This window comes from Mesocricetus auratus, unplaced genomic scaffold (assembly GCF_017639785.1).
Source record: "Mesocricetus auratus isolate SY011 unplaced genomic scaffold, BCM_Maur_2.0 Super-Scaffold_100033, whole genome shotgun sequence".
In the NCBI taxonomy this organism is placed as follows: Eukaryota; Metazoa; Chordata; class Mammalia; order Rodentia; family Cricetidae; genus Mesocricetus; species Mesocricetus auratus.
Genome location: NW_024429213.1, coordinates 13,463,752 through 13,477,425, shown reverse-complemented (window position 1 = coordinate 13,477,425; position 13,674 = coordinate 13,463,752).

Here is a 13,674-nt window from a genome sequence, read left to right as displayed (position 1 = left end):
GTGTGGAACCCGCTATGTACACCAGGCTGGCCTCAAATTCATAGAAATCCGCCTGTCTCTGCCTCCCCATGTCTGGGAACTAAAGGTGTGTGCCACCATGCCCAGTTCATTATTTTTATTTTTGTGCCTGCAGTGCCTGTGGAAGCCAGAAGAGGGCACCACACCCACCCCACCCAAGACTGGGACAACAAATGGTTGTGAACCATCATATGAGTATTGAGAATTCAATCCGGCTCCTCTGGAAGAGCAGCCAGGGCTTTCAATTGCTGAGCCACCTCTCCAGCCCCAACTTGCTTGTTTGTTTTTAAAGAACAATATATTTGGGGTTTGATTCCTAGCACCCATATCAGGTGGCTCACAACACCTTCCAGTCTAGCTCGAGGGTAACTGACATCCTCTTCTGGCCTCTGTGGTACCAGCACACATGTGACATGCATGGACACAGATACATACACATCCACAGAGGTAGACTAGTTTAGAAGGAAGCTGGCCAAGTAGACAAGTAGGGCTCAGTCACCCACACACATCATTACCTCAGTCATGATTTTTTTTCAGTACTGGCGACTGAACCTAGGAGTTTTTGCATGCTAAGCAAGCGCTCCACCATGGCTATAGTCCTAGCGCCACAATTTTAACAGACCAGAAGATGGTCTAACCTCTAAACACACATGGACCCTGCAGATAGTATATGGTGAGTCGGGGATTTAACTCTACTGTCACTCACTGGCTATGTGACTGCTTAGAAAATTCACTTTTCTGGCAGGGCGTTGGTGGCGCACGCCTTTAATCCCAGCACTCGGGAGGCAGAGGCAGGCGGATCTCTGTGAGTTCGAGACCAGCCTGGACTACCAAGCGAGTTCCAGGACAGCCTCCAAAGCCACAGAGAAACCCTGTCTTGAAAAACCAAAAAAAAGGAAAAAAAAAGAAAATTCACTTTTCTGTGCCTCCATGTTCTCTTCTGTTAAACAGGGAAGCTGAGGTTCTGCAGGGACTCAGAGACCTCCTCAGTGTTAAATTATTGAACACTTGCCCGGCTTGGTGATCTTTAATCTCAGCACTCTGGAGGCAGAGGCAGGCAGATGTCTGTGAGTTTGAGGCCAGCACCTGGTCTACAGAGCGAGTTCCAGGACAGCCAGGGCTTCATAGCAAGACCCTGTCTCAAAAACATTATAAAACAAACACATGCTCACAGACTTATTACAAGCAACTGACTTAACCCATTTACAGTTTGCTAGGACCAAGCAACTGACTGGCTAACAGTACCCAAAGTGCATTGCTGTTATAATTACAAGTGTTCCTCCCCAATGAATCAAACAGATATGTTTGGATGCTTCTTTTGATACAGAGCTGGTATCATTCAGCCTCGCCCAATAAAACTGAAACAGATGTTTGTTCTTTTCTCCAGTAACCTTGTCTGAATTCTCACTATCTAAGATCGAGAAGTGAAAGTACTCGTGGAGCCAAGGAGATGTGGTAGCAAGGAAAAACACTTCCAAAGCAAGCCTGACGATGTGAGTTTGGATTCCCAAAACTCTTGTAAAAGCCAGATACAATGTTTCAGGTCTGTAATCCCAGCATTCGTACAGCAAAATGGGAGGCAAAGACAGAAGAATTCTCCTGAAGCATGTAGGACAATTAGCCTGGAATTCGCAGCACCAGAGCAGACGAAAGACCCTACCTTAAACAAATTATAAGGTGGGGACCGACACCTGAAGTCTTCCTTTGATATCCATACATCATTTCTCACACACAAGAACACACACATACACAAAAATAAAGGATAGCCAGCAGGATATCCCGGTGAGGACTGAGTTCAATTCCTAGGACTCATCATGATTTGAGAAGTGTGCTGACTCCTGAAGGTTGTGCACAACACACACACACACACACACACACACACACACACACACACACACACACACACACGCATCCCTGACTTTCACATAAAAACAAATGTAAAAAAAAGATATAAAATTTTTCTACAAAGAACACATTCAGAGGCACTTGAGATAGAGCTGGCATCTCAGCCTCTAGTTTCTCCCTTCTTGCCAAAAAGCAGCCATATTTGAAACAGGGTTTGTTGCTACTCCCCACTTTTTTAACTCATTATTAAAAATGCAAGAACTAAAAAAAAGCCGAACGTTTGTGGCGCACGCCTTTAATCCCAGCACTCGGGAGGCAGAGACAGGTGGATCTCTGTGAGTTCGAGGCCAGCCTGGTCTACAGAGCAGCCTCCAAAACAATACAGAGAAACCCTGTCTCAAAAAACAAACAAACAAACAAAAAAGAACTAAAAAAATGCAAGAACGGAGATAGATGTGTTGCATGCCCCTACTCCCAGCACCAGGATGAGACAGGAGGATCAGGCATTCCAAGCCAGGCTGGGTTATATAGTGAAACTCTGTCTCGAAAGAAAAGAAAGGAAGGAAGGAAAGAAGGAAGGAAGGAAGGAAGGAGGGAGGGAGGGAGGGAAGGAAGGAGTAAATGCAGGAACCAAATATATTTCAGATATGTTGTTAACAACTGTATCTAATCCAAAGAATCAGTGCCTGCCAGTGAAGAAACACAGGGCCTTGGGTATCTACTTCTGAACAATACCCCTAGCCCCTGAACATATTTTCAGTTCATCATTATCCCTTATCACTTGAACTCACACTCATAAAACATAGAACCAAATACCTTCAGATAGCTTAGTGCTTTTCACTGTCTGAACTCCTGGATGTCTTCCTCTCCCATAACTCACCTACCAAATAGACTGGGACCATGAGTAACCTAGTAAGTCTATATAAATGTTTTGGATAAATAAAATGGATCTGACATTCCTTATTCAAACTCATCACCATTCTATGAGACTAACACTTTAGTCTCTTCCTGTTTCTCTCTATTCATCCTCATAATCAAAGATCTAGACAGCAAAGGAATCTCTTTTTTACTGTTACTAATAGATGAGCCTAAATTTATATTTTCCCCACAACACTAGGGATGAAGCTCAGGGTCTTATCCAGCTATATCCCTAGGTCACTTTGCTTGATTGTTGTTTGCATTCTTGGGACAGAGTCTCTCTGTGTAGCTCTGACTGTCTTGGAACTCACTCTGTAGAGCAGAATGGCCTCAAACTCAGAGAGCCAGCTGTCTGTGCCTCCCAAGTGCTGGGTTTAAAGGTGTGCACCACCACCGCCTGGCTTAGCTTCCCCCTTTTTAAAAGATACATCTTGTCAGGGTCTACACAGGTCTGTACCAGGTCCACTGCATATATAGTATAGCTTTCTCTGTGTAACAGTCCTGGCTGTCCTGGCACGCACTCTGTAGACCAGACAGGGCTTCAACTCACAGAGATGATCCCTCTGCCTCCTGAGTGCTGGAATTAAGGCGTGTGTCAACACCACTCAGCTTCAGTTTAGTAATTTTATGGGATTCTTGAGTGTGTGAATGAGTGGGTCACTGATTCTTGTGCCTTCTCTTAGGGTTCTTTTCCTTCTGTGGTTTGTCTTGTCCAACTTCAATGTGATGATTTTTGTTTTATCTTTTTATATTTTATTTTGTTAAAAAATATAAAAGTATTCTGGGAAAAATGTAGCTTGCCAGGAATGCTGGCACACAACTTTAATGCCAGCACTCAGGAGGCAGAAGGAGGTGGATCTTTGTGAGTTCAAGGCCAGCCTGGTTCACAGAGCAAGTTCCAGACCAATTAGGACTACATAGAGAGACCCTGTCTGAAAATCAATCAATCAATCAATATCCATCCATCCATCAATCAATCAATCAACAGTGCTATTCCCTGGGCTGACCAGAGACCGGTGGGCTCAAGTGAACCTCCCACATTTTCTTCTTGAGTAGCCGGAGATACAGGCTGAATGAGCCTGATCCGAACATCCATCAACAGCCACTGCCTAAGCCCCCACATACAATACATTCATACAGACAGCCCTATGGATGTGATGGGTTTCTCACAAAATTCCTTTTGATAACTTCGTGAGAGAAACAAAGAAAACCCCTCCCTCATCCCATCCCTACCTGAAGCCTCTGGCCTAGAACAGTTTTTTGTTTTGTTTTGTCAGTTCCAAAAAGCAGGAATCATATCCCTAGGCTCAAAATCACGTGAAGCAGATTAACATGACTTCGAAGATACATACATACCCTGTGTCTTTTAACCTAGTATGTCTTCAACCTCCATCCTTCCCTCACCCAACATGGGGCAGCCCCCAATATAGAAAGGCAGGAAACATGATCCAGACCTCTCAGACTCCCAGAGCGTCGATGAATAATTTAGGGTGTTCTTTCACATTTCGGGAGAGCAGGGGGTGTAGGAACATTTCCATGCACTCCTAGGACAGTAAGAGAAATGCAAGCTCTATATGAGATCACTAGGATGGAGACTGGGGGGATGGGGAAATCCCATAAGAAACTCCACCTGCCACAAGGAGCTTACAAGGATACTTGTTTCTGTTAAGAAGCAGTATAGGGAACACACACACACATTAGAAGCCCTGGGAACAATAGAGCCTTCAAGTTCTAAGGCAAGGTATAATGAGACCCAGAGTGCAAAAAGGATGGGAAATGAGTGTCAGGAAACAGGAAGGACTGAAAAAGTTGGCAGGTTCCAAGAACAGGTCAAACAGGAGGCCTGATTTGGGGGGATGGTGTGGGAGGTTAGGACAAGAATGAGTGCATGGTGTAAAACAGAAAAAGTCACTGTACGATGGAGATGGAGAAGCAGGGCAGGGGTCAGGTGTGGTGGGACACACCTGTAACCCCGGCAACTCTGGAGGTGTAGGCGGAATGATTATTCCAAGTTGCAGCCCAGCCTAGGCTACACAGTAAGACCCTTCCTTTACAAATAAAGGCTGAGCATGGTGGTGGCACATGCCTATAATCCCAGAACTTAGGAGGGAGAGGCAAGAGGAGCACATCACATGTTTGAGGCCATCCTGGACTATATGGCAAGCAAGTTCTACGACAGTCAAGGCTACATAGACAAATACTGTCTAAAAAGAAGAACAGAGTCAAGACAAGATGCTGGCTAGAAGACTAACGTTCAGAAGAGGAGAAGTGCAAGGAGACAAACAGCAGTGCAGACAGCCAGAAGACATGGCTGGGATAAGCCAAGCCAGTGATCAAGGGAGGGGAAGGGGCAGCTTCAAGTGGAGGTTAGAAACAGGAAAGGACCAGGGCAGAATGAAGACAGGGATGAGGGGGTAACGGGAGAGAAAAAGGGCAAACGAGTGGAGATGGGGACGCACAGTACAGGGAGGTACAGAAGTCAGAGGTCAGCAATCAGGATAGAACTGGAACAAATTAGGGTCAGAACGTTTGGCTTGCAGGGATCCAGAGACTGGATAAGCATTTTGAGAACAGTGTGGTCAAGCATCAGATCAGAAGCTGGAGTTAGTGTTGGGCATCAAAACAAGGGCTTCAGAGACAGGATAGGGTGAAACAGGGACCTGGGCCAAAGACAAACCTCGATAGGGCTGGGGATCAGAACTAGGCTTGGCGGACAAAGAAGGGGTCAAGATCACACCACACCAAAATATAGTTAGGTCAGGGGTAGGACTGAAGATTCTGGGCCAGGGGCTTCGGGGTTTAAAAACGATGTCCACAAGTCAGACAGGGGTCAGGGGTGGAAGCATAGGGTCAGAGGGTGTAGGTGCGCGCGCAGGTCCATCCTTGTGGACGTTTCCGGGCCTCGTCCCGCCCTGTCCCCACCCTTCTTCTCCTGGCAGCAATGGTTACTCACAGAGGGTCCTCGCACCACCGCCGTGCAGGTGGGGTCGGTAGAGGCCGACAGACATCTAGTGGGCGCGCCTTCCTTCGCAGAGCCCCGCTCGTCCCTGGGAGCGCGCCTCCTCGCCTTCTGTTCCCTACCTCTGGGCCGCGTTCGACCGCACGCACTGCTGTTAGCTTTCAGGGGCAAATGGGGGACCCCCAGATGGTGGGAGAGGTGCGCTGGCCCCGCCGCAGGCGGCGGCCCCACGCCCCTCACCTTTAACTCTGGACGTCCGTTGCTGGCTGCACAGCCTCCGCTGCTGAGAGCGAACCTAGGGGGCTGGAGGACGAGGGGGGCGGGGCGCGGGACCACAGCAGCGGCAGACACAAAGTGCGCAGGCGCCAGCTTGGGTCTCTGATTTTCCTGCTTTGGGAGCGCCAGGAACGAAGAAGTGGGGATCGTGTGCGCACGCGCTTTTTTGGGCGGCAGAGCCCTAAGCCTCGCCCCCTAGGTGAACAGACCAGAGACCCTGACTCCAAGTCACTCTTCCCCCAAGACAGTATCCTAAATGATATGTATAAGCCTTTATCACGCCTCTAAAGTACCCCCAACGACTCCTCTTGCCATCTATTAGATGCTCCCTCAAACGACCTTCCCTCATCCTCCAAATTATATCCCCAAGTATTGTCTTTGATCCCAAGCAGCACCTCAGGGTCTTTCTCTGCTGTCATTGACCTGTACCAACACACAACGCTATTGATCGAGCGTGCAGAAATCATCTGTTGGCCCGAGGCTAGACCCTCTAGTTACCCTCCATGGACAAGTTTTTAAAGCACATCCTTGGAGTGTATGCTTCAAGCTACACTCCAGCCTCCAAGTCACTCTTTACATTTCAGCTGCACTCCCCAAATCACTTCCCATAGTTCTCCCTACTGTTAATCCCAAGTAGTACCTCAATCTACCCTTCATCAATACTCAGTCAGCACCAATAAACTGCCTTCCATAATCTCCAAGTTATTCCTCCTTCACCAGCCTCAACTGACCCTTGAAGTCAATAACTTCTAAACAGGATTTATATTATTTATTCATTCATTTGCAGCACTAGGGATTTCCAGAACCCAGGCCCTCACATGTAATAGGTGAATTCTCTATCAGTGCAACAAATGTCAAACTTCAAATATCACTCCTAAATCCCAAATTCGCTGTGCATGGAAAACACCTTCCGTTGGCCCTAAACATTCCATGTAATCCCCACACCACCCTCTATTGATTCCCAGTGGGCTCTCCAAGAATCTGCAATGCCACCCTAAACATTACCAATTATGATCAATATAGATTCCACCCACACCTCAAATCGATTCCAACTGTCACCTGTTTAACTGCACAGCATGTTCCATGGGCACTCCACCAAAGGAAGCCACCTCCCACTAACAAACCATCCTATTTCTACAAAACTTCCTTTGTTTTTTGTTTGTTTGTTTGGAGATTGAGGTCCCACGAGACACAGACTGATGCCCCCGCCTCCAACTCTGTGTAGTCAAAGGTAATCTTGAACTTCTGATCCTTCTGTCCCCACCTCCTAGCCTTTTTCCCATTTTTTGAGCCGGTTTCATGTGGCCTACGCTGGCCTGGACCTTTCCGTGTGACTGAGGATGATATCCAACTCCTGATGCATGGGGCTGGAGAGATGGCTTGGATGGTTAGGAGCACTGGCTGCCATCCCAGGGGACCTGAGTTTGGTTCCCAGCACCCACAGAGTGGTTCATGCCAATGGTGCTCAAACATACATGCACGCAGAGCATTCGCGTGTGTAACACAAAAGAAAAAATGAATTAAAATCAACTCCTGATCCTCTTGCCTCCACCATACCCAGTCCTAGACAATCACAAATCAACTGTCTATGGATTGGTTTTGGTTTGTTTTTTTGTTTTTTGTTTTTTCAAGACAGGGTTTCTCTGTATTCTTTTGGAGGCTGTCCTGGAACTCGCTCTGTAGACCAGGCTGGCCTCGAACTCACAGAGATCCACCTGCCTCTGCCTCCCGAGTGCTGGGATTAAAGGCGTGCGCCACCACCGTCCGGCTCTATGGATTTTCTTTATCCTAGACATTTTATATAAATGTAATATGTAGATCTTTAAAATATTTATTTTTATTGTATGTATATTAGGGTCTTGCCTCATTTGTAGACATATGTATATATGTGTACCACATTCATTCAGTGCCTGTGGAGGCCAGAAGAGAGCAACAGTTTCCCTAGAATTGGAGATACAGATGCCTATGAGTCACCATGTGGGCCCTCTACAAGACCAGCAAGTGCTCATAACCCTGGAGTCATATCTCCAGCTCCAATATGCAGATGTTTTATGTCTATCTTAGCATAAGGCTTTGGTGGTGATGGTGATGATCACATGGTGTCACACTGTATCCCAGGCTAGCCTGAACTTTCAATGGTGCTTCTGCTTCAGCCTCCCAAGAGTACTGTACCATAGCATAGGTTTTAAAGATTTGTACATATTGGGGCTGGAGAGATGGCTCAGAGGTTAATAGCACTGGCTGCTCTTCCAGAGATCCTGAGTTCAATTCCCAGCAACCACATGGTGGCTCACAACCTTCTCTAGTGGGATCCGATGCCCTCTTCTGGCATAAAGGCATACATGTAGATAAAGCACTCATATGCATAAAGTAAATAAATAAATACATCTTTAAAATTAAAAAAAAGATTTGTACATATTGTAGCATGGAACAAGTAGTCTCTGCTTTTTATTGCTGTATATTGGCCTAGCCAATGATCTATGAATTGTTCCCCAAATCACACACTATTAGCTTCTAACTACAAATAAGAATAGCTCCCTGAAGTCCAAACTTCCAAACAGATTTCTGAACAGCACCCCAAACCATACACATCAGCCCTCGGCTATAACCCCAATCAACGCCATTAATTCTCAGTCATTATTAAGCTACCCTCTCACAGCCTCATCTTTACTCCAAACTACCTCCCATGACCCACTGCAACCTTAAACTTCCCTTTGTCAACTCACGTGAAAGCAATGCACAGTATATGATACTCATAACTACTTAGGAAGATCCTTAAGCCCAGGAGTTTGAGGCCAGCCTGGGAAAGGTAATAAGACTCTATCTCCTTTTTAAAGGAGTGGGGTGTGGGCTGGAGAGATGGCTCAGAGGTTAAGAGCACTGACTACTCTTCCAGAGGTCATGAGTTCAATTCCCAGCAACCACATGGTGGCTCACAACCATCTGTAATGAGATCTGGTGCCCTCTTCTGATGTGTAGACATACATGGGGGCAGGGTGTTGTGTTCGTAATAAATAAATAAATCTTTAAAAAAAATAAAGGAGTCGGGCATAGCAGACCATATCTGTAATTCCAGCATTTGGGAGGCAGAGGCAGAGGGATCAGGAGTTCAAGGTCATCCTTGGCTATATAGCAACTTTGAGACAGCCTAGGCAAATGAGACCTTGTCCTAAAACAATGGTTCTAAGCCTGTGGGCCTTGACCCCTTTGGGTCCCATATTAGATATCCTGTATACCTGATCTTTATGTTACAATTTATTCTTCTCAAAGAATTATTTACTTATTAAGTATAGTATTCTGTCTGCAAGTATGCCTGCATGCCAGAAGAGGGCACCTGGGTCCTCTGGAAGAGCAGCCAGTGCTCTTAACAGCTGAGCCACCTCTCCAGCCCCATGTTACAATTTATACAGTACCAAATTGCAGTTATAAAGTAGCAACAAAGTAATTCTATGGTTGGGGGTCACCACAACATGAGGAGAAACTAAATGTACTAAAGAGTCCCATCATTAGGAAGGTTGAGAACCACTGACGTAAAAGAACAAGAGAAGGCAGCTCAGTGAGATTGTTCAGAGAGTGAAGCCACTTGCCACCAATCCTGATTGGGTTCTATCCCTGGAGCCCATATGGTGAAAAGAACACCAACTACATTCCACAAGTTGTCATCTGAACTCCATGCTTGTGGCTCTCTCACACACAGAAGTTTCTTTAGTCATTGTCTTAATTTTTAAATTTAAATTTAAATTAGAAACAAGGTTGCTTCTTATGTCAATTCCAGTCCCTCTCCCTTTCCCTCCCCTCCTCCCGTGCCCTCCCCCAACCCCCCCCAATATCCCTTCATTTCCCCAGGGAGAGTGAGGCCCTCCATGGGGGTGTCCATAGTCTGTCATTTCATCCAGGGCAGGGCCTAGACCCTCCCCCCCAAGAGTTCAGGGTGAGAGTGCACCTCACATTGTTGGATGGGAGTCCAAAGTCCATTTGTATACGCTGGATAAATAGTGATCTACTGCCCAAGGCTCAATAGATTACCTAGGCCTCCTCACTGACACTCACATTCAGGGGGTCTTGATCAGTCCCATGCTAGATTCCCAGGCATCAGCCTGGGATTCAAGAGTTAACCTTTGTCAGGTCAGCTGTTTCTGGGGGTTAAACCAGCCCAGTCTTAACTCCTTTGGTCCTCAGTCCTCCATATCTGTTACTGGCTTTTTTGAGTTCAGCTCAGTGCTTAGCCATGGGAGTCTGCCTTTTCTTCCATCAGCCACTGAATGAAGTTTGTTTCCCAGACTCTCTGGCCATGGGATTGTAGGCTGGCACTCCCCAGATCTATGTCTAAAATCCATATATGAGAGAGTACATGCCATGTTTCTCTTTTTGTGACTGGGTTACCTCACTCAGGATGGTTTCTTCTAGTGCCATTCATTTGCCTGCAAATTTCAGGATTCCATTGTTTTTTTCTGCTGAAAAGTACTCCATTGTGTAAATGTACCACATTTTCTCTATCCACTCTTCGGTTGAGGGCCATCTAGGTTGCTTCCAAGTACAGAAGTTTTTTTTTAATGTTAAAAACAAACCTAAAAACAAAGACAAAAAAATATTCCCCAATTGCCCTTTAACAATACTTTACATCATTGATTCCAAACTACTTTTCAATAATTGCAAACCTCACTTCTAAAATTCCCCTAGAGCCCCAACTCTGCCTGTAAATGCTCCCTAAATCCCCTTCCTTGGTCTCACAATTACATCCACAAACTGTAACTCCAAACTGTACTACTCTGTAAAGGATCTTTTTGTCTACCTTATCTGCTCCCTCCCTCTCTCCTCTGTCTCTATCTCTCTCCCTGTCGCCCCCTCTGTATGGGTGTGTCTGTCCTCTGTCTCTATATCTCTCCCTTCTCTATCTCTCTCCCTTCTCTATCTCTCTCCCTGTCGCCCCCTCTGTATGGGTGTCTCTCTCCTCTGTTTCTCTATGCTTTACTTCCTTACTGCCCTCCTTCTCTTTTTTTTTCTTTTTTGGGACAGGCCCTGGCTCTCCTGGAACTCAGTCTGTGGACCAGACTGGCCTCGAACTCATAGAGATACCCCTTCCTCTGCCTCCTGAGTGCTGGGATTAAAGACATGTACCACCACTACCCAGCTCCTCTTTTTTTTTTTTGAGACAGGATTCCCCGCCCCCCAGTATTTGCTGTCCTGGAACTGTGTAGACCAGGCTGTCTTCTGCCTCAGAGTACTGGAATTAAAAGTGTGTGCCTCAGCCAGGCGGTGGTGGCGCATGCCTTTAATCCCAGCACTCGGGAGGCAGAGGCAGGTGGATCTCTGTGAGTTCGAGGCCAGGCTGGACCGACAGCCTCCAAAACAATACAGAGAAACCCTGTCTCGTAAAACCAAAAAAAAAAAAAAAAGTGTGTGCCTCTCCTCTCCTCCGCCCTCTCTTTTGAGATAGGGTCTCATGGAGCTCAGGCTCGTCTCAAACTTACCATGTGGCTAAAATGACGTTGAATTGATCTTGCTGCCTCTCTATCCACCTCCTAAGGGGTGGAATTACAGGCATTCACCTCCATCCCTGGCTGGAAGCATATAGGCCACCCACCCTGGAGTACAGAACATCGCCACAGGAAGAAGAGAGACCCTGCCTCAACACCTGGCAAACAAGCACTGACTCCTGCAAGTTGGTCTCTGATTTCTGTACATTTACAAGAGTGCACACACTGGCACAAATTAAAAACTCTCAACTGTACCATCCACATCATGCCTCAAGAATTCTCAACTACACCCTAAAATTGCCCACTCAGTATCCCTTAGTGCTACTTGCAAACATTCCCCATTTACACTCCCAATCTCCTAACTACACTCAAACCATTCTCCAGTAACCCCATGGCCCTTTGATAGTTCCAACAACACCCAAGTACTTTCCAGTAGTCCCCAATTATGCCCTTAAATTGCCACCAGTAATTCACAAGCATATCTAAGTGCCCCATAATAACCTCCAGCCCCACCCCCAAAGGCTTCAGTGTTAGCTTTTTGTGGCTGTTGTAACTCATCATCATTAACTCGGTGGCTTAAGATAACAGAAGTTTGGGGGGCTGGAGAGATGGCTCAAAGGTTAAGAGCACTGCCTGCTCTTCCAGAGGTCCTGAGTTCAATTCCCAGCAACCACATGGTGGCTCACAACCATCTACAATTCAATCTGGTGTATATGTAATAAATAAATAAATCTTGAAAAAAAAGATAACAGAAGTTTGGAAATCTAGTCTTTTACAGTTCTGGGAACTAGAAGTCTAAAATCAGTTCCACTGAGCCAAAATCAAGGTGTTACCAAAGCTGTTCTGGTCTCTGTAAGACAAAAATGTCGTCTTTGATTCTTCCAGCTTCTGGTGGCTGCTGGCATTCCTTGGCTTGTAGCCATCTCACCCCAATCTCTGTTCCCACTGTTACATCACTTCCTCTCTGTCAGATATACTTCACCTACCATTCATGAAAACACCTGTAGCCAGGTGGTGTGGCGCACGCCTTTAATCCCAGCACTCAAGAGGCAGAGGCAGGCAAATCTCTGTGAGTTTGAGACCAGCCTGGTCTACAGAGTGAGTTCTAGGACAGCTAGTACTGTTACACAGAGAAAGCCTGTCTCATAAACAAACAAGCAAATAAAAACACTTGTGGTTACAATTAGGGTCTATTTGGATAATCCAGAATAGTGTACCCATTTCAAAATCTTTCATTTAGAAACTAACAGTGCTAATGTCTGCCTGGAAGTCTAGCTACTCAGGAGATTGATGGAGACTGATGCTACGGATCACTTAAGCACGGGACTTTGAAGACAGCCCTGATAACACAGCAAGACCCTGATTTTTTCAAAAGCAGCTGTAGGAGTGCACACCTTCAATCTCAGCACTGGAGAGGCAAAGGTAAATGGATCTCCATGAGTTTGAGGCCAGCCTTGTCTACATAGAGAGTTCCAACTGGAGCTATGCAGTATGACCTTCAGATAGATAGATAGATAGATAGATAGATAGACAGACAGACAGATAACCCTCTGATTTAGTCACATTTACAAAGCCCTTCTCACGCTCTCACACCCACTCCTTGGTGTAGCTTTCATGTTTGCTCCCTTGCTTCATCTCTCTCATTGTTATATAACATTCATGAGGGGCAGTGGGTGTCTCAGTGGGTGATAGCCCTTGCCGCCAAGCCTGAAGACCTGATTTAAATGCCCCAAACTCACATAAAGGTAGGAGATGACTGACTGCTTGAAGTTGTTCTCTGACCTCTTATGATGCATATGCAAACATATACAACATATACACACAATAAATAAATGTTTTCTCAAAAGGTACAGAGTGTGATGGCACACACCTCTAATCATGGCCACTGGGGAGACAGAAGCAGGTGGATCTCTTATGAGTTCAAGGCCAACCTGGAAGTCTACTTAACAAATTCCAGGCCTGCCAGGTATACAAAGTGAGACCCTATTTCAAAAAAAAGAAATGATGGAAGGAAAGCAAAAGAAGAAAACATTCATGGGTTAAGACAAGATTAACTTTGGGAAGGCAGTTGCTATAATCTTCAGTTATCTTACAACTCTACCATAAATACGTACTGTCTTCTTTGGTGCCCTGATCTTCCAGTTATATTTTCAGTCTGCCCCCATGGATTCCCAATTTGTT